Below are 26,198 nucleotides of genomic sequence, written 5' to 3'. Positions count from 1 at the left end.
GCAAGCTTATGGTAGGAGTAAGTTCCATGCCGCTCTCGAGTGATTCACTAAAAATACACCTTCGGCCGAGTGTTGAGTGATTCCCCCGTGAGGTATGTGAACTTGTATATAAATGGAATTTTAAAGAGGTATGTTATGCCCTAATAAATAATTTATCTTATGAAACGTTTTTAATAAGTCATGACGAATAGGATTGTAAATAAATGAAAATAAAACCTAAATAATCTTGGAATTCCCGACACTCTATGACAAGCCCAAAACCTTCTCTTCTACCCATTCCATTTGGGAGTGGATAAAGCCACATTAAAAAGAGTTTTGCTTGAGGACAAGCAAAGATTCAAGTGTGGGGGTATTTGATGTGCACAAAATGCAACATATAAATTACATCAATTATGGCTTAAAACTAACCCTTTTTTAGTACTAAAGTTGAAAAAAGTGTGCTTTTGTCTTCCTTTTGTATTTTCAGGATTAAATGAGCTCAAAATGACAAAAGAAGCAAAAAGACAGCAAAATCTAACATAAATACAAGAAAAGGAACAAAAGTGATATGCCCGACCCCCCCGACAGCATCCTCCCAAGCAAAACAAAGAAGACAGAAGAGTGAACACGCCTCGTGCTCAGCGAGCACGGGGCCGTGCCCAAGAAGTAGCAGAAAAGACAAACCTATAGAAGCTTCTACTGCCCACCACGGGGCCATGCCCAGCGGACACGGGGGCGTGGTCAACTTGCTGCAGGCGCATTTATTGTAATTGTGAATTACAATTAATGAAGGGAGAGAGCGTCAGATGGACACGGGGCCGTGCCCGAGCTTCTGTTCAGCCTATAAATAGGAGTGTTTGGAACTCTTGCAACTCATCCCTTGGCACACCACCTCTCTCACACTTCACCCACCACCCACCACTATCACAACACCATCATCCACCACCATCATCCATTGTCCATCATAGAGTGTGTGAATCGTCTCGGGATCCAAGATTGATCGTAAGAGTTCTTGACAATCAAAGGCCATGTTTGCCTAAGTCTCTTACATCACTTGGTGAAGACAAGTGTTTAGTGTAATACTTTTTATTTTTAATCTTTTGCACTTTTTAATTGGTTTTGTATTAATGACTTTAATTACTAGTTTCTTATGTTGAAGGTGATTCTTCCTTTTTGTCCGTGGTGTCTTGGCATTATTTTACTGTCTATATAAAATAAAAGATTTTCACCATTCATATCTCCACGGTCTATATGGAGGTATGTTGGCTACCTGGTCGGGGGTTAAGGGAACGGTTTGGTAAGAGACTTACCATTGTTCAGTGTATAGATCCTGCAAAGGACCTGGGTCAAATTTAGTAGGACCTCCTTCAATACCCAAAGGTATTGGATGGCGGGGGTCCAAACTCTTTGATCCTCTCATAAGTTAAACTACTATTAAAACTTTAACCTGGCTACTTAGGACTGTATCCCTGCTGACTCAGATTACTTAACTGAGGGTAACGTCACCTTCAAAAGAGGGGCCTACCACATTATGCATTAATAACTTAATTAATTATCTTTCAATAATCCGACCCTTTAGGATTGTATCCTTGTTGACTCAAACTACTGGGTTGTGGGTAACGTCGCCTTCAAAAGAAGGGCCTACTACAATAACTAAGATAATCTCTTAAACAAGTGCAAAAGTGCGAAAATAATCAAAGGTTACACTACACACGAGTCGAATCCAAGTGATTCATCTTGTCTATCTGTTTTTATTTCTATTTTATTTTTCAGCATTTTAGTTAGTTTTATTTTCTTAGTTTAAAACCTTTTTTCTAACATTTTGATTTGATTAGACGTTGAGGATAAACCGGTACTAAAAATTCTTGTGTCCTTGGACGACCTCGGTATCATATCAACACTATACTACGTCCACGATGGGTGCACTTGCCTATATGTGTGTTTAGTGTTAGTAAATATCGTGTTTTATAAATTTAAAACTTGGCTAAAAAGTGTAAAAATGGCTTAAAATATATACCTAATACATATTACACCTAACGTACATCAAAAGCGATGGGTACATCTCTGATGTAATCCCATACACATAAGACTATTAGTTTGTTTTGATTTTGTCTTATTGTAATCTTATGAAATACTAATGAATGGTAATGAAGGACAACGCCACGAACGCCAAAATACCTCTATAACATATATGGGATTAATTCAAATGGGAACGCCATAACGCCAAAAAATTATCTATGTGACACAAAAACAATTAATTCAACGAGACAGATCCGAAAAATAGTAAAACGCCAGGTAGTTGTTGAATCTATTAACACCAAAATAATCTTATATGCAAAAAAATGAAGCAACATTGTGACACACGAAATTGGGAAAAAAGAAAATTAAAAAGACAAAAAAGCCCTCCCACCCTGATTATATCCCGCGCCACCTGTTCCATCAGTAGGCGTTCTCACACTTTAGTGTGTTTTCTCATGAACCCGTCTCTCTCTCTCTCTATACATATACATATATATAGGGCCGGGATTTAGAGAAAACGGTAGAAAGTGTGAGAACGGTGAGAACGCTTATGGATCGTCCGATTAAAACAATCTATGGACTAGATTGGCGCGGTGGCGTTTTGGTAAATAACATCAATTTTATTACGTAGACGTGCCTCATTAAGGGTAAAAGCGTCTTTGCACATCTATACCAAAACGCCATACTGATGAATAAAACGCCATTACAGACCAAAACACATCGCTATATAAACAAAAACATCCCAGACATAAAAGCACACCCCCAGAACCTGAAACGCCGTATTTTCTACTATATACTATTCATCTTACAAACGCCAAAATCCCCAAAACATCAAACACAACTACTCAAAAAATGCCATATTTTCTACTATATACCATTCATCTTAGAAAACGCCAAAACACTCAAACATCAAATATTCACAAAAAAAATCGACGGTTCTTTCAGATACACTATTTCCTCAGTAAAACGCCAAAAATGCCAAATATCGTCTCTTGTATATTCAAATAGTTTTCTACGCCAAAGTTTCGGATAATGCATTATTCCCTGAGGTGCTGTGACTCAAATAACATTTTGCTGCATGAGATGGACAAATTATAAACAAAAAAATGCTGGGGTCAGACTTATATCATTTTCTGTGTTTTGTTCTTGATGAATATTTTAATGGCATGAAAAGGCGAATGATACTAATGAGTTGTTTGAAGATACATATTCAAACAAAAAACTCATGTCATTTTGACTTTCCAAACGGCCACAAAAACACAAGCATGGCTAAGCCAAACCACCAGCGAACATGATTCAAAAGAAGAAAGAGACCGATGACAGCGAAGATTTGGAAGATGAATTGTTTTTATTTTTATTTTTTTAATTTTCTTTTTCTGTAGTTTGCTATGTAATTTTCAACTTAGAATAAAAAATACATCATGTTAATAAAACGCTAAAACAGTCATAATGCATATGAAACGCCATAAATGGAGTAAAAACGCCAAAAACTCCCAAACTATAATGAAAGTAATTTGCAGAAGTATTAATTAATAAAAGCTAAAAATGGAAAAAACGCCAAAAACTACTTAAACCCATTAAAAAACGCCAAACTTAGGAGATGGAAAGTCTATTAATATCCTATGTTAATACAGTAAAATACACAGTAACTGAAAACACAGCTACTTTATTAATATCATATATGATAAATAAAATCCTGCCTAAACCACGCGCCAAAAACATCCTATAAGAGAGACGTCTCTACACAATCAACTGATCACAACCCTAGAAACAAACGCCATATTTCCTAGAAACCATTCACTTTAAAAACGCCAAAAATAATAGTTAAAAAAGCTACAGATGCAGAACCTCGATTCTGCTATATTGAGTATTGATCTGAATGAAGTTTCACTGAATGGATTCTTCTCTGAGTTGGGTATCTCTATAATCTTTTGCTGAATAAGATGGACAAATATTCAAGATAAAGAGACTGATGACACTGATATGACATCATGTCACTTTGTTCTTGATGGATATATTTATGGCATGAAGGGATCAATACATTAGAGCACGCGTTGGTCTTCAACATGTCATCAAACAAGTATATATCCACCCACAATAAAGGATGCCACAAAAAATAAGCATCTTCTAAAGACGGCCGTTATGTAGGAAAATAAGGATCTACATAACGTATTAAAAAACAGGATCAAAACGCCAAAAAGGTCAAAAGTTGAAGAGGCTGATGACAGTGAAGATTTGGATGAGAAATTAGATTATAATTTTTATTTTTATTTTTTTCATTTTCTATTGTTTGTTTTCTAATTGTTTGTTGTTTATCATCTAATACTCTACTATTTAAAAAAAATAGTATAAAACGCCAAAAACTACAAACACCAAAATGCCTGATAGTGTGAAAAACTATGAGAAGGAATGCTAGCAAAGCATGATGTTGCTATATAAAACGCCAAAAAACGCAAACAAAGTAAAAAAAAAATAAAAAGACGGTATCATTATTGCCAAACATTATATTTATATTAATGCCACTACATGGAAAATTGAAATTTATTTATCTTTTCAAAACGCCATAATTGCCTGTCACATTATAGGCCTGTATCCTACATGGCAAAACACTTAGATATAATAAAATCAAGAAAATTGTTGATGTTTTTTAGATTAAAGGCCTGCATCCTGATCTAAAAAACAATAAGAACGCTAAAACAATACTTAAAACGCCAAAACAATACTTAAAACGCCAAAATATTTACTATGATTCTGATCTAAAAACAATAAAAATGCCGCGTATTTATTAAATGCCAAAAGTGGAAAGATGAAGTGACACGCGTTTAAAAAAAGAAAATATGAAAGGACAAAAAAGCCCCTCCGCCCTTCTCTAAGCGGCGTGACACGTGTTGGGCCAGGAAGCGTTCTCACCGTTCTCACACTTTTGAGCGTTTTCTCCTGAACCCGTTTCTACATATATATATATATATATATATATATATATATATATAGAGAGAGAGAGAGAGAGAGAGAGAAAGTATAATGTACTTCAAGGCTTAACCTACATTAACATACATGACAAAAAATATAACGTGCGTTATTATCATAGAACGTGCGTGATTATAGTCCCATGCGTGATTATGTGGTCCCATGCGTGATTATGTGGTCTCATGCGTGATTATACCCCTGATCCAATGGTTACCATTGTCTCCTACGTGATGTATGATAAGGCTTTTTGTATGTTAACCTTACTCTATATATATATATATATATATATATATATATATATATATATATTGTGAAGATCACTTAGGAACCATCATATGGCAAGAACCACGAGAACTAGTGTGAAAACAACCAAAACTACTTAAAAAAGCTTTAAACACACACAACTTTTTTAGTAAAAATTTGCGTTTTAACTGTAAAAGATTTTAAAGAATTAGCATTTAGTTATGAAGTTTAGCTTTAGGGTTTAGTTTTTAGTATTTATCTTGGGTGGTGGGTGGGGTGGGGGGTTTAGGATTTTGGGGGTGGGGTGGGGGTTTAGGTTTTTTAAGGTTTTCGAGGGTGGGGGTTTAGGTTTTTGGGGGTTGGGGGTTCAATGTTTGTTTTGGGTTTATTTTGGTTGTGTTCACAAGTGGTTCTCGTGGTTTCCACGATAAATGGTGGTTCCCATATGAACCCTACATATATATCTATACTACTTTAATAAGCATATCCAAAGGACTTCTTAAAGTCATAAAAATTCCCTTAAAACACCCCTAAAGCATGCTGTACAACCCTCTAAAGCACAATATAATCTACAATTCCAATTATGCCCTCCAAAACTTTTACCCTTCACCCGAATCCATCATCAGCCGTCCATTTTCTTTCAATTCTTCACACGGATCGTGATCTGACGGATGATTTTGTTTTCACACGGATCCACCTTTCCCCTTCCTTCTATCTCATCTCTCTCACAACTCACATCTCACCAGATCTTTTCAACCTTCTCTCTCTCTCTCTGGCGACTCAAGCACATGCCAACGATTAGGGTTTTGGTAAGAACCCCCACCATCATGACTCTGAAAGCGGATGCTTGTGGTGTTTGATGTGTAAATTGTTGATTTGAACTTAACGTTCTAGGTTGTTGGTGTATGAACAAGGACTCATTGAACTACGGAGATCAGAAGTAATATAGGGTTTGTCTTGACGATCATATCAGAGGCCGGATCTCTCTATATGACGCCAGATCTGTGGTTGTGGGTGGAAGACGCTGACACAAGGCTTGGTTGGGGGTCAGATTGGTACCGTTTTTACCCTATCTTGTAAGTTTTTTTTTTTTAAATCTTTGTCAGATTTGTTATAATACTTTCAGATCTGTGTTGGTTTTGTGATTTTTTTAATGTTCTGTGAATGGATCCACGGGGAGAGTATATATTTTTGTATTGATTAGGGTTTTGTTTTCTGGAAATGTGAATATAGTTGAAGATGAAGACCGATGAACAGGTGAAAGAGAGAACACTGCGGCTTGGTTCAAGAACCTTCAAATTCAGCCTTAGTGGTACCCTTTTTTACCCTATCTATCGTTTTTGTTTTTTTAAATTTTATATCTTTTAAGTTTTTTTTTAAACATCTTTGTCAGATCTGTTATCATACTTTCAGATCTGTGTTGGTTTTGTGTTTTTTTTTAATGTTTTGTAATAATATACTGACCCGTGAGTTTTCTTACGCAGAAACCCATAATTCCTGCTAATTTCTACAGAGGAGTTCGTGATTCGCAGCTGATCGGATTATCCGGTTACACAAAAGAGGTTACATTTATTCATTATTCCATTGTTTTCGGTCTTCGGTTAGAATCTTTTCATTTTGCTCACTTATTTCTACTTGTGACAGGGCCTTCTGGTTTTTGCTATGGTGCAGGCCTCAGCACGTTTGACAAAGCATTCGTAAGACTTCGTTATACCGAAATGTGTTTTAATTCTTAAATAGATATCAGTTTAAGCATACCAAAATGACAAAGCATCCGTAGGACTCCAAGTTAAATGGAGAGTAATACCCAGGGGGCATCTAACTATATGGAACCCCTTGGGTTTACTTATGCTTGCTTTTGGGTTTAACCACTTTATCTATTTTAGTTTTAGTATGAACTAAAAAAATATATTAATTCGTATTGCTAACTTTGTGTTTTTATATGAACTAAAAAATTATTGTGATGTCTCGAGTTTGCTGCATTGGTCCGAGTTTGCTGCCATGATCCGGGGTTGCTGTCATGCTCCGGGATTACTCTCAGGTCCCGAGCCTTGTGTTACTAAAGGCCCATCACAATGGCCCTGTGCTGTTTTACTTGAAGTTAATCATATTGTACTTTTGCCTTTTGTACTTTGAATATTTCATTGTTGTTGATATCATTACAGCTATAAATCTCTATCACATATGGTCATTCTTTCGATTTAGACACATCTTTCATATATTGTTTTATTTGTTTCGTTTTGCAGGTTTGGTGGCATGTCCATTTGTCATCAGATTATTCATAAACATCACCAATTAGGTAATGGCTTACCATTATGTTTTTATGTATATTTAACTAAATCAAACGTCTTTTGTATAATCGATGCCACATTACTTCAGTGCATGAGTTTATTATGTTTTTTCTCTAATCTTTTATAATTTTACAAATACAGGAATATCTTAGTGAATCACCATGTACAACCAAACAATTGAGAAAAATCACTTTTAAAGGTTCGCTTTGATATTCGCTGATGTGCTAAAAGCTGTTAAACATTACAATTTATTCCAGGTAATTCTTTATCTAATCTAAAACATGGTATCACAAAGATTGTTTGCAATTACTCTTTAACGTGTCTCCCTATTTATCTATTTCTAATCCATACGTTGGTTAGTAACGGGTCCGCGTGGCCAATTGTTGGTGCCGGTAGGCAAAAGACGATAATTTCCCAATTTTTGTATAGTAATAAATTTCATAAATATGACCTGCTATGTTGGTTATATTAGTTTCCGAATAAAGAGATTTATAAGGTTTATGGACCAACATACACTTTGGCGAATTTAAAGCCTTGTGACCATGGTTTAAAACGGCCAGGGATTATTTTGTATGTGCGCCTCATAGGGCTGAGGCGTTATGCGCCTCAGGGGGTTTTGATGAAATTGCTGATGAAATTAGTTCGTATTTTATTTTTTATAAGATATATAATTTTTAGATTTATTTTTTAATTCTGTCCGGTGCTTACGTGTCGGTCTGCCTCAAGGCGTACGCCTCGTGAGGTGAAGGCAAAACGCCTCGAGGCATGATTCCGTACTTGTAAACCTTGCTTGTGACCATTCGAGCTGTTAGCGATAAGCCATAAAGGTTCGTTTCGTTGAGCTTTTATAAGTTCAAGTTATATTCCAAAAATGACATATATAAATAAAGTTAGGCGACTTTTCATTGAATTTGTACAGTTTAGGGATTTAATCATGATATATAAAGGCCAAAAACATATGTGAATGAAGCGAAATTCCATATGTCTAGGCTTTTACTACAACATTTTGTTCCCACATAGGTTCCTCTGCTGCTGATATGAACCACAATGATGTAATAGCTGGTGTGCTCAAGTTTTCCATTTCTACCCATCTAATTCTTATGTATTTTTGTTGGGTTGACCAGATTACTGTTGATTGAAGATGCTTGGAGTAATGTCATGCATACAAAATATAATAGTGAAGACAATGAGGAGGGCAAGAATTTGGGTTGACCAGATTACTATTGATTGCAGATGCTTGGAGAATAAAAATACTTTATGTAAATTGTTGTACGCATTATAGAATTATACAATTCTATTATACACCTATTGATTTTGTTACGTACGATCGTTAAAAACTTCCTAGAGTTGATTGGAAATATAGTGTTATTGATGAAGCACAAAGAATGTAGGATAAAGTCGATTAACAAAACGTGTAGTACGAAGAAATATTTAGTCATTTGTGAATTGTAATTGTAATTTCATTTTTTATTGTTATATGTAATAAAAATGCTGAGATAGTTTTTACTCGTGGACAATTATATGGGTCACTATTAGTAGTCAATGGCCGAAACTAAGTAAAATTACTACTTATTGATAGAGATGAAAAAGTTACAAATCAGATAACAAATGTTGTAGGCATGGATTTTTTTAGATTTATGAATTGGTTTTTTGCTATGTCATCATATATAATTGTAATCCACTTATGTTTTATAATATTATATTATTGATGTAAATTTAGTATCCACTTAGGATTTACAAATTTGGTGAAAATAGAAATGAGTGAAAAGTCTTCTAAACTTGTTTTTAAAATCATAAGTTATGTTGTACGTTTTGTTAAGGGTGCACATCGTTATTGAATTTTATATAATTTCTATAATCATATTCAACACACAAATTAACCTTTTTTTTGTTTTCTTCTTAAGGGTCAGACAACTCCGGAATTGACATTAATGGAAGCACTTATGATTTCTTAACGACGTTTTGCATGGCACCCGAATGAAACTTGATTGTGTGTTGGACCTAAGCGAACTTAGAGATTATATGTTGGTGCTTACTATTTTTCATTTTGTTTGTTAAACTACGTTGGAGTTTACATTTAGTTTCTTTTTTAAGTTTTTGTTTTCGGTGGTGGTTTGGTCGAAATGCACAGTTCGTTTCCATTCCCTCATTATTCTGCTTCTCTTAAAGTGTTGACTTTGTAAACATGTATATGCATTTAAATCTATGTGTGAATCATATGTGTTTATGCTATTATACGAGTTTACCGAGTTACATATTTGTTGCAACTTATGTTGACGCTCCTAAAGCTGGTAACCGGCCGTCGCACAATAACCACCAAACGCCATCACGAAACCATCAATCGCCGCACACCGCTGATTCTCCGCCGCTGAAGAAGGCCGCAACCGACCCTCACGTTCTACTACACTGCCACCATCGTCGTCGCATGCCACATTGGAAACTTCCCCGTACATAGCCCTAAACTCACCAACCTAAGTGATATGTTTCCCGCCGCATCGCACGGGTAAACGACTAGTATATATACATACATATATTTGTATTACATATTTTTTATTATTTAATCCGTTTATACACAGGCTATTATGATATTGTGTGTTACTTATTAACATAGGTTAGTTTTTTTTTTTTTTTTTTTTTTTTTTTTTTTTTTTTTTTTTGATAAATCAAGTTAGTTGTATGAAGTGTCACATGGTAATAAAGTGGTGTCATGAATACGGATTTATATACAACGAAGAGAACGCGGAAAATACAAATATGGCCGTTGTATGGAGAACACGAAACACATAGTGTTCATGGTCCCAAGGATGGCGTTAATGTTAAGACAAATTGTAGCATGCTATCACATGCAACTTGACGCATAGGAGACTCCGCCGGTTCGGATCCATCGCGGTGTTGGTGTAGTCATTTTTTATCACTAGTTCATGTAACACCCTAAATATACTAAATTCGATTATCATGTTTAATATGATGTATTTTAATTAGGAAGTTTTAACCTCGTCAAAAATATTAGTTACTTACTAATGTACTAAATGGGTTTACAAATTATACTAGTAAAGCTACAAGGTCTATATACGGACTTGTGACAAACTTGTTTGATTAAAAAAAGAGTATTGTGTGTGTGCCGACCGTAGAGAAGAAATGGGGGACCCACTCAAAAACCTAATTAACAATTTAGCATATTCAATGACACATTGATGACGAATCTTGTGCATGAGCCTTGATTCTTGATCATCTACACCTAACAATCCTAAGGTAAGTTGAAATTTGATATTTGGTGAAATGTAGTTTAAAAAGTGGAACTTGAATGTGCCAACTGATAGAGCTTGTTGATTGTATGATGAAACCGATGTATGAAATCAGTTTAAGACCCTAAATTGAAAGGAATTACATGTAGAATTATGTGTGTGGTTGTTCAAGGTTAAAACTCTCATAGAAGATAAAATGGGTTTTGACATGTTTATGGAACTTGATCCATGTTGGGTGAAATTCTAGATATTAGCCATATGATGCAAAAAAATTATGATTTAGTCAGTTGAATAGCTTGAAATGTGATTTCTAGTAGTATCATGGTAAACATTTAAGATTTAGACATCTTGGATGAAGACTAAAAATCAGTGCCCACCAAGTGTTCGACAAAATGTCGACATGAGTAGTTTATTGTTACCTAAAACTGAAACTTGACGTAAGTGCTATGTATGATCCTAGTGGACCCTTCAATAGAGAAAGCATGAATGACTTGTTTGTAAATGATCATTTGGGTTCAATCTATAGGCAAAACAAGTGAGGGTTCGGGAAGCAAAGTCGGGAAGGAGACTCGTTCGAAAGGAAAGCTTTAAGGTACGTAGCTATTTTATTACGTTATTACTATACTAAATTGTTGTTGAAAATGCGAAACGATACATTAATGGGAAGTGACTTAAGAATCCCTTTATGGGATTAAATGGAAGAAAAGTGTTTTAAAACAAAACCATATCAAATGGAATGTAAAACCGATGTATAAATGACCCACACGGTCATAGAAGTGGAGGTATTGCCTAACGGAAATAAACGAGGTCTTGGACCAGGACGAAAAATGGATAAAAAGTGTGTTTCTCACCCATGTTTGATGAGAATCACGAGTGGCGAACCAAATGGGTCGTTTGTGGTCTATAAGGTCATAAGCAAAATATCGGGCATGCAAAACCAAGGTATAAGCGACCCGTGGGGTCGTATAGGCCGAGGTATTGTCCATTAATTACCAACCATGATTTTGACTATGGTTGGGAATATGAATGAGAAACTTTGTTGAAGAATAGGAAACTTAAGTTACGTAACTTAAAGTCTCAAGCTGGTCGATTTGGGTGAAACGCCAAATCGAAGGGTAAAAGGGAATATTAAGGTTTGTCTAAGGAAAACAAACATAATGGAGGTTATGGTTGAGAGAAATCGGAGAAACCTTTATAAGAGAATAAGAAGCATAAATTACAACATGTAATGCTTCCTAACGGGTCGGTTTAGGTAATAAATACCAAACCAAATAAAGGAAGTGAAAGCCTAAAGGACCTTGGTCCGGACAATGTCTTAGAAGCATAAATTACAACATGCATGCATGCATGCATGTATGTATATGTAAGAGCATCCACATCATTTGATCATGCCCCATGAAAACCAAAACAACCTAATCCGGAAAACCCCCTTATGAAGAATGACGTGGATTAGTTTGGTTTGTTCCACCAAACTAGCCCATAACCTACCCCTTGTTTTTTTTAAAATCAATTTAAAATTAAAAAAAAAAACTTGTTTAAATAAGAAACTTAAAATTTTTTAAACTAATAACATAAATATATAAAGTAACAATAAATAAATTTATAAAAAAACAAATGCATAAATTAAAAATAATTTAAACTAAAAAAATAAATTTAATAAAATTTAAAACATTACACAAAGTAGATAATTAAACCTAAATAAACTACATAATTAAACTAATCATCAACCCTTGGACCATTGGAGTTGGAGTTGGCATCGGCCATCGGGATGCACAACTGGTTGCATACAAGCATTGTTTTTTTTTTTGTAATTGCCAAAATGAGATGTGAATAAATCTTACATGCTTTGTATCTTGGTATTCCTGAAGGGCCTCGACAATCGCTTCTGCCTCTGTTCTGCCGTCACCGCGAGCCATCATGATGTTGAAGAGTTGATGAAATGTGCAAACCTTCACGAACATAGTATTGAACCTTGAAAAAGCTTGGTTTGAAGAGCGATTGGTTTCACCTACACGTTGACAGAATTCTTGAAATAAAGGTTGTTCTAAATGCAACGGCTCCTTGTCTGCTATCTGACACGTCCATCCAAGAAGTGACCTAAGTTATGTCTTCGTCTTCAGTCCAAGGTCTCCTGCCATTTTGTTTTATGAGTCTTTGTAGTGAATCGTGAGTTGCAAAGTGAACATGTTAGTTGAAATACAAAGTAAATTTATAGCCGATAAAGGAATAATTGTTGCAAAAGTATGTGTTTGAAAAAATAGCTACCGCAAAAGTAGTCGCTTAAAAAAGGAGCCGTTGGAAAAATTAATATTTTTTTTTCAGTATTTTTATATTTATTATTAAATTAATATACTAGATAACCATATAGTAAAAATAATATAAAACAAATAATAAATAAATTGTTTTGTTATTAATCTTATTTTGTCACACCCCGAAATATCAGAGCTGGCGTGACTGGACCGGTATCTTCATTGCACAGCGGAAGCAAATAAGCTAAGACTTCTAGAAATTAAACGCCTGCTAAGTACTCGAAATCCCGTGGGTTTTCCTATTCCAACCGTTCCATAGTTTTGAAAAATGCAACCTGAGAAATAACATGCGAAAAAGTCAACATAAAGTTGAGCGAGTTCATAGTTTGTTTTGAAAAGATTTAAAATAAATCTTTTTGATAACCGGTTTTAAAGTTGCTGAGAAAATATAGTAAAATCATTTTCTTGGCATGATATATGAAAACTGTGAGTCTAGCCCACGAGAGTCTTTGTGCATTGCACGAGAGAGAATGGGCCGAGCCCAAACGAACCTTTGTAAGCAGGATCAGCGCGTCCTCTTACTTAGTCATAATTTGAAAAACGTTACCAAAGTTTATAAATCCATGTATTTCTGAGTTTCCATCAAATGAATCTTATGAACATATGAAAGTTTTAGTGTTGTAAATGGGTATGTAAAGCGTCTATGAACAAGTTGATCGTTAATGTTTCGCGAGGACATTAACGTATGCGGCGACATAGGAAGTACTCAACCTGTGTAGACGGTTTTTAGTGTCGAATCACCTCGACTGTGTCGAATCACCTCGACTGTGTGAATCACTTCGACTGTGTCGAATAACCTCGACTGTGTCGAATCCCCTCGACTGTGTCGAATCACCTCGACTGTGTCGAATAACCTCGACTGTGTCGAATCACCCCGACTGTGTCGACCGTACCCATTAGAAAATCATGCACGTTTCGTAATATGCGAATCAAATTTGTAAAACCGGTATGTTTGATCGAAATCATTCGTAAACCATTTAAGTTCCTTGAAATTCATTCGCAACACGGTTTATAAATATGAGTTTTCGTTCATCGAAAAGTTGTTTATTTTTGCAAAACTTGCATGTCTTTCCACCCCCGAAAACATTTATAAAAATGTAAAACAGTAAAAAGTGGGGGTTATGAACTCACCTTGACATTCCTGTGCAATGCTAGCCTAGCGTGACTCCGAAGTGTTGTTCCAAGAACATGAATTAGCTAGCGTGCACCTATGACATTCCTACGAAGGAATACTTATGAGTTTCTACATAAGACAACGTAGATAAACTACGTGTCCGAGCTCTACCGAATTGTTAACTCAACGGTTATAAGGTAGTGTTAGTATTTTGATTTGAAATAAACCAAATTATGGTTATTCGATCCCATTTATAATTGGGATAAACGCTAAGTCTCGGAAACAACTTAGTTTCCGAGTGAAGTAGGATATATTTATATTTATATATATATATATATATATATATATATATATATATATATAAATATAATTACCAAGTCGTGTTAGTCGTCGTGAATTTGAAGTACGTATGTGAATATATATAAAGCTCGTGGTTATCGAATCGAGTCGGTTACTGATATCATTTGTTATGAATCTTATGGCAAGGTGTCGTACTTCGAGTAAAGACGTTTAAAATAAATATAAATAATTAATTATATTTATTTTACAAAAATATACGAAACACGATGTTGAAATAAATATAAACATTATATTTATTTGTAAAATCACACGAATTAGCGACGTTTGAATGAAATATAACTAATTATAGTTATGTTGTAAAAGCTTCCGAGTTTTGGTCGATTGAAATAAATATAAGGAATTATATTTATTTTAATTAAGTATCGGGTTTTCGTAAACTAGTAATGCATTTTTGTCAAAGTGTTATAAACTCGTTTCATATGTTATAAGACGTCGCTAAAATAAATATACTTCTACATTTATTTTATAAGAAAACTAGTATTTCGATAAGTGTCGTCTTTAATACACTATAAATTTCGCAAACCGGGTTTTTAACGAAAATCGGACAGAGCTTCCTCTGTTTTTGGACGACCCCGACAACTAAGTGTCGATATATTTTTCAAAAATTCAATCAATTCAACGCATATTATGTAACTTACGTGAAATATATCAAAACGCTAAATATTTAAAACCAAGTCACTACGTGTCAATTCGCTAGTCGGGTCGAGCTCGTATAATATTTGTCGTTCTCATTAGTCGGGTCGGTTTGAGCTCGGTTTCGCGTTAAATTAGTAATTATATAAATAATATAACAAAATTCGCATCGTTTAAATTTTACCGAGCCTCGTGTTGACTGAGTTGACTGCGTTGACCAGCAGTTGACTGAATTTGACCAGCTTTGACCACCTTTGACCACGTTTGACCCGTGTTGACCAGGGTTGACCGGACCCGAAACTGAACCGAGGCACTAAAAATGACCCAAAACTGCCTCTTGACCCGTGTTTGACCTGTTGACCGCGTTGACCCGAGCCCGAGAGCGTCCCGAACTTAAATTTTCACCCGAGACGAAAGTGTTTCGTATGGACTCTACGGGTCACTAGGAGCCCAAAAATATAATTTTCGTCGAAAACGGACGGCTGGAACCTCGCCAAAACCATGTCAGAAGTCGGGATTTCGCCGGAGAATAAAATTTCTTGAAAATTTGCAGAAATGCTCCTCAAGTCCCGATCTAAGCATCTGCAAAGTCAAAAGTTCAAAACGGACTCGCCGGAATTTGACCGGAACTTCGCCGGAGTTGGCATACAGCTCAAACCGCTAAGAATTAGCTAAAACTAACCTCACCACGCGATCCGGAACGTCGGATATAGTCGAAAAAGTGTACTCTTGGCCGAAAAACGGCCGCCGGAAAATTCGCCGGAAAATCGTCGGTCGCCGGAACTCCGCCGGAAAAGTCGCCGGTCGCCGGATCTCCGCCGGAAGTCGGCCGGAATTCTCGCCGGACTTGTTTCTAGAGAGAAAGAGTTGAGAGGATTTGAGGGTTAGAGAGAGAAAGTTTAGTTGAAATGAAAGATTTTAGGGGTAAAACCCTTTATATAGTGAAGGTTTTGTGGGCTTGGGCACAAGGCCCACAAGCCTGTTTCTAGCATTTTGAACCCCCCGATCTCGTTTCTAAAGCCCGTTTTGCACCGGAACGTCGTGTAATGTCGTACAATGTCATTTTAGGATCGAGGGTATGTAAAATAGCGTCGGAAGTTGACGGTTGACGCGTTCGTTCGTCAGTTGCGTTAAAATCGCGAAATTTGCTCAAGAGGTCGTTTCTAATCCGTTTTTCGATCCGATTTCGACTGTAACTACTAAAATTCCATTACGGAACTAAATATAGCGTAAAATGTAAGTTCTGAAGGTGACAAACGCCTCCGTCGCTTTCGTTTCGTTGCCGATGCGTTTCCTGCTATCGCGTTTTTAGTTCACGTTTGCGTTTGGGTCGCACAGAAACCCAATACATTCGTAAAATTATATTTATAAAATATTCGTAGAAAATCCGTATTTGTCGGCGTTGTCAGTATTTTGCACGGTATCAGTTCGTTGTTGCAGATTCCACGCGAATCTTCATACGCGTACTGTAAAGTCGGATAGACGTCCCTGGGCACTCCAAATGCCTAATTAAGTTAATTTGCGTCTTAAACACTATTTATTGTCGTGTTAATCACCTGTTAATCACATAATTAAGAGCCGTAAATCACCGGTTGTCACATTCTCCCCCTGTTACAGAAATTTCGTCCTCGAAATTTTGTCTATGTTGTCTCCTCATAGTTGTGTCGTTCGCAGGTAAGTCCGAACAATGCCAAGGTGAATAAACGCGTAGTCAAAGTAAGACTTATTCAAATTACGTGAATGTGAGGACATTTTGCATCACTAAGAACTCAATGGTTCAACTAAGTTTGTTATAGAAATCGATGTCAAGTGAATGAAGCTTAGTGATACTATCACCAATGCGACCAAGTTTACGGGGTTCAACAAAAGACGAAATTCAACCAGTGGAATTCCAAATGAACGTTCACTAACTGCAAATCAATTTTTGAAACAATAGAATTTACTACCAACGGAATCTAGCGTTGGTTATTGTACGATTGAAACTCGAATTCAACAAGCTCAAATAGATAGAATCATGAAATGATTTGTCAACTGTTGAACCAATAAATGAATAAGATAAAACCAACGTGTTGACATTATTGAGCTGCAAGGATACACCGAAACGAAATACAACCGAACCTGGTGTATCATCGTCTTAATACATAATTGCATTAAGACTATTTGAATGATGTGTCAAACGAAAAGCATAAATAGTTCTGCATGAAACGACTGATTGTAATTAGCACAAGCTACAAGTTTAGACCGACGCCACAGGGTGTCGTAGTGAATGCAACAATTCAATAATAGCGGTGATCGAACAAGTACCGCCTGTGTTTTGCATGAAATGCTCGATCATGATTAGCCCAAGCTACAAGTTCATACTGACACCACAAGGTGTCGTAGTGATCGAAATAATTCAATAATAGCGGTGATCAAACAAGTATCACCGTGTTTGAAATCGAATGAAAGGTTTAACGAAATAATTACGAATAGTTGCTCCAAACAAATTACATAGGATTTTCAATTGAAAATGAAACAAATAAATAATGTTTTCGAGCGAAGATGAAAAGCAATAAATATCACAAAATGTTCGCTCGATTGTGAAAGAACCGTTAAGAGGTACACCGAAATATGACATGAACTTGTGTACCATTATCTTAATACACGATTGTATTAAGACTGCTTTAATATGACAAATCAACTAAGCGGATTTAATATCAATAAACAAATAATTAAATAATTAAATCCGTACATGATGTGAGCAACGAGATTAGCGCAAGCTTCAAATTTGTGAAAACGTCACCACAAGGTGATCGTGATCAAGGAAACGATTCAAGGAAGTCAAAGACCAAACAAGCCTGTTATGGTTCAAGGCAAATGAAGTGCTTGTTGGGATTATTTCGAATATGATGGCTTCAATCCATCATATGGAATCTTGAATCGAATATATATAACGAGCAAGTTTAATCAATTGAGAACTTGGGTTAAACGCAATTCAACAATGATTACATGTATCAACAAGAAAGTTTTGTCATGGTTACAACGAAAAACCATGTATGTAGCTTGAAAAGAAAGGAGTTTCAACGAGTTTCGTTGACTCGATATCAAAGAGTCAACATTATGCAATAATGTGGTTTAGCTAGATCACAATGCAAGGATTGAAGATAGCGAAATAATATTTGAACTTGATAAAGCAACAATTTCAAGTGAAGCCACATGCTTAACAAATAACGCATGTGTAACATATGAATTCGTCAAGAATGAAGCAAATGAGTATTCGCTATTATGAAAGAAAATTTTCTAGATGCAAGGATCATTAGGGGGAGTAGAAATATGAAAGTCTACTCGCTATATGCAAAAGTTCGGAAGTTCAATAAAAGAAATTTGAGGACTTTACCTGGAATTTCGTGTGAGGACTGGTTGTTAGGTGACATTACCATGGAATGTCGAACATAGCGTATTCGCCATTAATGAAGTAGGGGGAATGCAAAGACACGTGACTTCTTTTTGCAGCACCAACAATTATGAGTCTCTTCAGACTAAGTATCGACTGTTGTGAAATCTTGCTGTAACGTACCTCGGCGTGACTCATGTCATTTGAAGGATTACGTGGAAAAGTACAACATTCGGTTGTTGTTACTCCCGCTGATGGGGTTAGCATTATTGTTGTCGTGACCATTTGTGGTTTCCCCAAGGGCTTGCTTCGAAAGTCGTGTGTGATGTACTTCGACGTCCGCTGACGTATAGTTTAAGTTTCATGTATACTTGTGCACTAGCGTTTCGTTCCGCGTAGAATGTGATGTGCTCCGACATCCGTTGACGTATAATTTAAGTTTCATGTATTCTTGTGCACTAGCGTTTCGTTCCGTGTAGGTTACCTGCTCGAGTAAGTAAGATAGCATAGACGACATAATGTAATGGCTTTTGCCCGGGTTAATAATCACAGTTCCTACATGAGGACCTTTAATGAATTTCGACATAAGTTTTCCAGAGGTCCTAAATGTGTGTTACCACAACTCTCAAAGTCTTGCTTTATGTGTGTAATTGTTTCGTGTACGGTGTATCGACACAACATTTGTATATTTTTAAAACCAAAACAGTTGACTCATTGTTTTCGGCAACGGTTGGAACCCATATTCGAGTCTTAGGCGTTCTGTATGTGTTCAAGTCTTAATAATCTAAGTCCCCAGAAGAAAGTGAGGTTAAAGCCTAGGTATCTCTACAGAAACCTAATTCGCTGTAACCTATGGCTCTGATACCAATCTGTCACACCCCGAAATATCAGAGCTGGCGTGACTGGACCGGTATCTTCATTGCACAGCGGAAGCTAATAAGCTAAGACTTCTAGAAATTAAACGCCTGCTAAGTACTCGAAATCCCGTGGGTTTTCCTATTCCAACCGTTCCATAGTTTTGAAAAATGCAACCTGAGAAAGAACATGCGAAAAAGTCAACATAAAGTTGAGCGAGTTCATAGTTTGTTTTGAAAAGATTTAAAATAAATCTTTTTGATAACCGGTTTTAAAGTTGCTGAGAAAATATAGTAAAATCATTTTCTTGGCATGATATATGAAAACTGTGAGTCTAGCCCACGAGAGTCTTTGTGCATTGCACGAGAGAGAATGGGCCGAGCCCAAACGAACCTTTGTAAGCAGGATCAGCGCGTCCTCTTACTTAGGCATAATTTGAAAAACGTTACCAAAGTTTATAAATCCATGTATTTCTGAGTTTCCATCAAATGAATCTTATGAACATATGAAAGTTTTAGTGTTGTAAATGGGTATGTAAAGCGTCTATGAACAGGTTGATCGTTAATGTTTCGCGAGGACATTAACGTATGCGGCGACATAGGAAGTACTCAACCTGTGTAGACGGTTTTTAGTGTCGAATCACCTCGACTGTGTCGAATCACCTCGACTGTGTGAATCACTTCGACTGTGTCGAATAACCTCGACTGTGTCGAATCCCCTCGACTGTGTCGAATCACCTCGACTGTGTCGAATAACCTCGACTGTGTCGAATCACCCCGACTGTGTCGACCGTACCCATTAGAAAATCATGCACATTTCGTAATATGCGAATCAAATTTGTAAAACCGGTATGTTTGATCGAAATCATTCGTAAACCATTTAAGTTCCTTGAAATTCATTCGCAACACGGTTTATAAATATGAGTTTTCGTTCATCGAAAAGTTGTTTATTTTTGCAAAACTTGCATGTCTTTCCACCCCCGAAAACATTTATAAAAATGTAAAACAGTAAAAAGTGGGGGTTATGAACTCACCTTGACATTCCTGTGCAATGCTAGCCTAGCGTGACTCCGAAGTGTTGTTCCAAGAACATGAATTAGCTAGCGTGCACCTATGACATTCCTACGAAGGAATACTTATGAGTTTCTACATAAGACAACGTAGATAAACTACGTGTCCGAGCTCTACCGAATTGTTAACTCAACGGTTATAAGGTAGTGTTAGTATTTTGATTTGAAATAAACCAAATTATGGTTATTCGATCCCATTTATAATTGGGATAAACGCTAAGTCTCGGAAACAACTTAGTTTCCGAGTGAAGTAGGATATATTTATATTTATATATATATATATATATATATATATATATAAATATAATTACCAAGTCGTGTTAGTCGTCGTGAATTTGAAGTACGTATGTGAATATATATAAAGCTCGTGGTTATCGAATCGAGTCGGTTACTGATATCATTTGTTATGAATCTTATGGCAAGGTGTCGTACTTCGAGTAAAGACGTTTAAAATAAATATAAATAATTAATTATATTTATTTTACAAAAATATACGAAACACGATGTTGAAATAAATATAAACATTATATTTATTTGTAAAATCACACGAATTAGCGACGTTTGAATGAAATATAACTAATTATAGTTATGTTGTAAAAGCTTCCGAGTTTTGGTCGATTGAAATAAATATAAGGAATTATATTTATTTTAATTAAGTATCGGGTTTTCGTAAACTAGTAATGCATTTTTGTCAAAGTGTTATAAACTCGTTTCATATGTTATAAGACGTCGCTAAAATAAATATACTTCTACATTTATTTTATAAGAAAACTAGTATTTCGATAAGTGTCGTCTTTAATACACTATAAATTTCGCAAACCGGGTTTTTAACGAAAATCGGACAGAGCTTCCTCTGTTTTTGGACGACCCCGACAACTAAGTGTCGATATATTTTTCAAAAATTCAATCAATTCAACGCATATTATGTAACTTACGTGAAATATATCAAAACGCTAAATATTTAAAACCAAGTCACTACGTGTCAATTCGCTAGTCGGGTCGAGCTCGTATAATATTTGTCGTTCTCATTAGTCGGGTCGGTTTGAGCTCGGTTTCGCGTTAAATTAGTAATTATATAAATAATATAACAAAATTCGCATCGTTTAAATTTTACCGAGCCTCGTGTTGACTGAGTTGACTGCGTTGACCAGCAGTTGACTGAATTTGACCAGCTTTGACCACCTTTGACCACGTTTGACCCGTGTTGACCAGGGTTGACCGGACCCGAAACTGAACCGAGGCACTAAAAATGACCCAAAACTGCCTCTTGACCCGTGTTTGACCTGTTGACCGCGTTGACCCGAGCCCGAGAGCGTCCCGAACTTAAATTTTCACCCGAGACGAAAGTGTTTCGTATGGACTCTACGGGTCACTAGGAGCCCAAAAATATAATTTTCGTCGAAAACGGACGGCTGGAACCTCGCCAAAACCATGTCAGAAGTCGGGATTTCGCCGGAGAATAAAATTTCTTGAAAATTTGCAGAAATGCTCCTCAAGTCCCGATCTAAGCATCTGCAAAGTCAAAAGTTCAAAACGGACTCGCCGGAATTTGACCGGAACTTCGCCGGAGTTGGCATACAGCTCAAACCGCTAAGAATTAGCTAAAACTAAACTCACCACGCGATCCGGAACGTCGGATATAGTCGAAAAAGTGTACTCTTGGCCGAAAAACGGCCGCCGGAAAATTCGCCGGAAAATCGTCGGTCGCCGGAACTCCGCCGGAAAAGTCGCCGGTCGCCGGATCTCCGCCGGAAGTCGGCCGGAATTCTCGCCGGACTTGTTTCTAGAGAGAGAGAGTTGAGAGGATTTGAGGGTTAGAGAGAGAAAGTTTAGTTGAAATGAAAGATTTTAGGGGTAAAACCCTTTATATAGTGAAGGTTTTGTGGGCTTGGGCACAAGGCCCACAAGCCTGTTTCTAGCATTTTGAACCCCCCGATCTCGTTTCTAAAGCCCGTTTTGCACCGGAACGTCGTGTAATGTCGTACAATGTCATTTTAGGATCGAGGGTATGTAAAATAGCGTCGGAAGTTGACGGTTGACGCGTTCGTTCGTCAGTTGCGTTAAAATCGCGAAATTTGCTCAAGAGGTCGTTTCTAATCCGTTTTTCGATCCGATTTCGACTGTAACTACTAAAATTCCATTACGGAACTAAATATAGCGTAAAATGTAAGTTCTGAAGGTGACAAACGCCTCCGTCGCTTTCGTTTCGTTGCCGATGCGTTTCCTGCTATCGCGTTTTTAGTTCACGTTTGCGTTTGGGTCGCACAGAAACCCAATACATTCGTAAAATTATATTTATAAAATATTCGTAGAAAATCCGTATTTGTCGGCGTTGTCAGTATTTTGCACGGTATCAGTTCGTTGTTGCAGATTCCACGCGAATCTTCATACGCGTACTGTAAAGTCGGATAGACGTCCCTGGGCACTCCAAATGCCTAATTAAGTTAATTTGCGTCTTAAACACTATTTATTGTCGTGTTAATCACCTGTTAATCACATAATTAAGAGCCGTAAATCACCGGTTGTCACATATTTATCCATATTTTTAATAAAGAAATCATATTATTATTAATTAAATCAATGATAAATAGATTATATAAACAGATATAGTTTAAATAAAAAAGGTAAGCGAGTAAGATGAATGTTTGGAATAGTTTAGTGGTCAGTTGAAATGGTTGTGGTTTAAATTGGTATGAGATGCGAATGTTGTTAGGTCTAGATTTTGGATTTGGTCAAGCCTTATGGATCCTTTAAATATAACTAGTGGACTTCCCTCGCGTGTTTCGGCGAGAAATCGTTTAGTATTAATTCGGTTCAATAAGGTGTCGGTACCATTATCGGCTCTTTGTATAGCGATCAAAAGATAAACCTCTAAAAATAATGTCATGATAAGCCCGAAAGGATATTGACATATTTTTTTATTGATAAAATGTGAATATTGATAGAGATTTCAAAAGTACAAATATCGGGTACTGATGTTCGGTTGAAATCGACGTGGTATCCATGTTTTTTGAACAGGGTTTTGTTTGTCACCGACACTCACTGTAGCTTATGATATAAAAAAGTATTCTATACCGCTACTAAAGTTGTTCGAATAGTATTGGTTCGGTTTGTCACAATAATGAACAAAAAAATCACTTATAATCGACTCGATATAGGAATGAAAGAAACAACGGATGTATGGGTGAATACAACTCCGTCTTCGACTAAACTTATACCGGTATGAATAGTAGCAACTGGTAATGTTGTAATTCGGTGGGAATTGAATCGGTTCATCACGAAACTGATAGAAATATCTAGAAAAATATAAAAAGGAATGCCAGTACCTATATTGTTAGCATAACATCGTTCGATTCATAACAACGATAAGAAAAAAAAAACTCAATTATATATATAACTTATTTATAAATTAAACAAAAAATATATTTTCAAGAATCACTCAATTAAAACTTAAAATAAAAAAATAAAGGATAAGACATCATTACTTGTTATTCATAGCTATTTCATTTAATATTATTTAATGATTAATTTATGGTTGGCACTATTCATGAAGAGTTCTAATTCATATGTATAACTAGTGGACTTCCCTCGCGCGTTGCGGCGAGAAATCGTTCGGTATTAGTTCGATTCAATAAGGTGTCGGTACCGTTATTGGCTCTTTGTATAGCGATCAAAAGATAAACCTCTAAAAATAAAGTCATGATAAGCCCGAAAGGATATTGACATACGTTTTTTATTGATAAAACATGAATATTGATAAAGATTTCAAAAGTACAAATATCGGCTACTAATGTTCGGTTGAAATCGACGTGGTATCCATGTTTTTCGAACAGGGTTTTGTTTGTCACCGACACTCGTTATAGCTTACTAGTGGGGAACCCGCGCGTTACGGCGGAGTCGATAATTTACACCAACAAAGATTTATAAGATACAATTTCGGAGCACATATATAATATACACATTGATGACTCTATTGTTTATAGGTTGTATATACACATTGATGACTCCATCGTATTGTTTATATGATACAATTCAGAGTGTATATACAAGTTAGTGACTTAACAAGTATTCCCTATTGCAACAAACATTAGTACCATAATCAAGAATTCAAGACCACTTATCACAAGCACAAGGCCGTTATCACAACATGTTGAAAAGGCATAAACGATTATACCCAAAAAGGGCACATTATTAGCATAACATATAATAAAAACTTATTTTTTAATCATCTGTCTGTTTATAGTGATTATGGACAATGGACATATGGTTGCATAATGCACAAGAGAGCAAGATTACCGTACCGACAGAGAAAATAAAGAACTTGGTCACAGATATTGCGTCTTGAAGTGGCAAGAAGCGTAGTTGGAGCTGGACCATATTGAAGATAAGATGAATCAGATCAAGGAATTAACAACAACAGTGTTAGCGTTTAACCGGTTTATATGTTCAGAGATCTGGCTAGCTGGAGAGTCCTTGATGAAGAGAGAAAGTGTAGTTGGGAAATGATATATGAATTTCTTCACTTCTGCTGAAAATGAGGAGTCAATGCACAATTCAAAAAGCAAAACTGTTTACAACCCTTAAAACTTAAGCAGGATAACGGGTCAACCTGGACAATAGGTTATATTGATCTACCTCTACGTACAACCATCGCCAAGCTCACCATCAATTTACTGGTCAATAGGTTAAAACTTTCGACTCTAGCATTTCATAATTATAACTTCAGGAAAGGGATTGTGATCGTTATTCTTCATAAACCGTTAGCAAGAATGCAAGATCAGCAAACATAAGAATGATGTAAAAAAGCTAGGAGCTTGATGCTAATTGCTAAGTTAAATAAAAAATAGTCAAAAAGACATTCAGAAACATTAACAAAAAAAAAAAAAAAAAAAAAAAAAAACTGTAATAATAGATTTAATAGATTTCATAATTGATTAAAAAAAATACAAAACAGATCCTTGGAAAATGGCATAGTGGCCCTACAGCTAAAAACTTCAAATAACCAAAATCGGTGAAATCCTATGCGGTCATGGCGGAGTATCGTGAGAGAGGTATATTTTACACCCAATGCATATTCCAAAAACGAGAGCGTTGTATATTTTACAGGTACACCACTATCGGATAATAATAATAATAATAATAATAATAATAATAATAATAATAATAATAATAATAATAATAATAATAATAATAATAATACACCGTCGCCTACACCTTCCGATCAGAGTATTCCAACAGAGGTTGTTTCTGATCGCGTAACTGATTTCGATGGCGGAGACTCTAAGGTTGTTAGTGTTAGTCATGCGGTTACTTTGGATGGTGGTGATGCGACTTCGGTTGTAGTAGTTGAAGAAGTTGATCGTACAATGACTGATTCATAGCTTTTTCCTCAAAATCCAATTGCATCAATGGTAAGCTTGCACACAAACAAAGACAATTTCTTAATTTCATAGCTTTTTCATCATAAATGGTCATGTGATGCCATGGTTGGGCATCTAAAGCATAAACATTGATCTGTTTTAAAGACCAACTTTTATTATCAGTTACAGAACGAAGTAATCATGAGAGTGTTTATTAGCACCGGTTATGGAATATGGAGGGTCTGAAATTGAATTCTCTAGATGCATATTATTGATTTTTGCATTCATCTACCATTTAAGTCAAATAACAAAAGTTATATAAACTGGTCGTGTGAGCTTCTCTAATATAATGGAGGCTTATCCCTCATCATCTGATTAACG

General features: G+C 36.1%; 4 long non-coding RNA genes across 6 annotated transcripts; 2 read left to right on the top strand and 2 right to left on the bottom strand.

Annotated features, from left to right (window-relative positions):
• Positions 1-5,862: 5,862 nt before the first annotated feature.
• On the top strand, positions 5,863-6,913 carry LOC110883243. 2 transcript variants are annotated; one of them, XR_002560408.2, is made up of 5 exons: positions 5,863-6,017; positions 6,103-6,284; positions 6,442-6,520; positions 6,693-6,770; positions 6,853-6,913. It is a non-coding gene; the product is annotated as an uncharacterized LOC110883243 (long non-coding RNA). The 2 variants fall into 2 exon arrangements; XR_004892835.1 differs by having other exon boundaries at positions 5,892-6,284.
• Positions 6,914-6,966: 53 nt separating this feature from the next.
• Positions 6,967-8,706, top strand: LOC118492258. Its single transcript, XR_004892836.1, has 3 exons — positions 6,967-7,507; positions 7,641-7,756; positions 8,624-8,706. It is a non-coding gene; the product is annotated as an uncharacterized LOC118492258 (long non-coding RNA).
• Positions 8,707-12,377: 3,671 nt separating this feature from the next.
• Positions 12,378-17,157, bottom strand: LOC110886312. Of its 2 annotated transcripts, XR_004892834.1 has the most exons (5): positions 15,843-17,157; positions 15,345-15,742; positions 14,185-14,272; positions 13,175-13,328; positions 12,378-12,875 (listed from the first exon to the last, which is right to left on the bottom strand). It is a non-coding gene; the product is annotated as an uncharacterized LOC110886312 (long non-coding RNA). The 2 variants fall into 2 exon arrangements; XR_002562733.2 differs by lacking the exon at positions 13,175-13,328 and having other exon boundaries at positions 15,843-17,130.
• A 2,365-nt stretch (positions 17,158-19,522) lies between these two features.
• Positions 19,523-22,967, bottom strand: LOC110886313. The gene is made up of 4 exons (XR_002562734.2): positions 22,075-22,967; positions 21,572-21,969; positions 20,422-20,509; positions 19,523-19,565 (listed from the first exon to the last, which is right to left on the bottom strand). It is a non-coding gene; the product is annotated as an uncharacterized LOC110886313 (long non-coding RNA).
• Positions 22,968-26,198: the final 3,231 nt, after the last annotated feature.

Source organism: Helianthus annuus, chromosome 5 (genome assembly GCF_002127325.2).
Source record: "Helianthus annuus cultivar XRQ/B chromosome 5, HanXRQr2.0-SUNRISE, whole genome shotgun sequence".
Lineage (NCBI taxonomy): Eukaryota > Viridiplantae > Streptophyta > Magnoliopsida > Asterales > Asteraceae > Helianthus > Helianthus annuus.
This window is presented reverse-complemented; position numbering and strand designations above follow the sequence as displayed.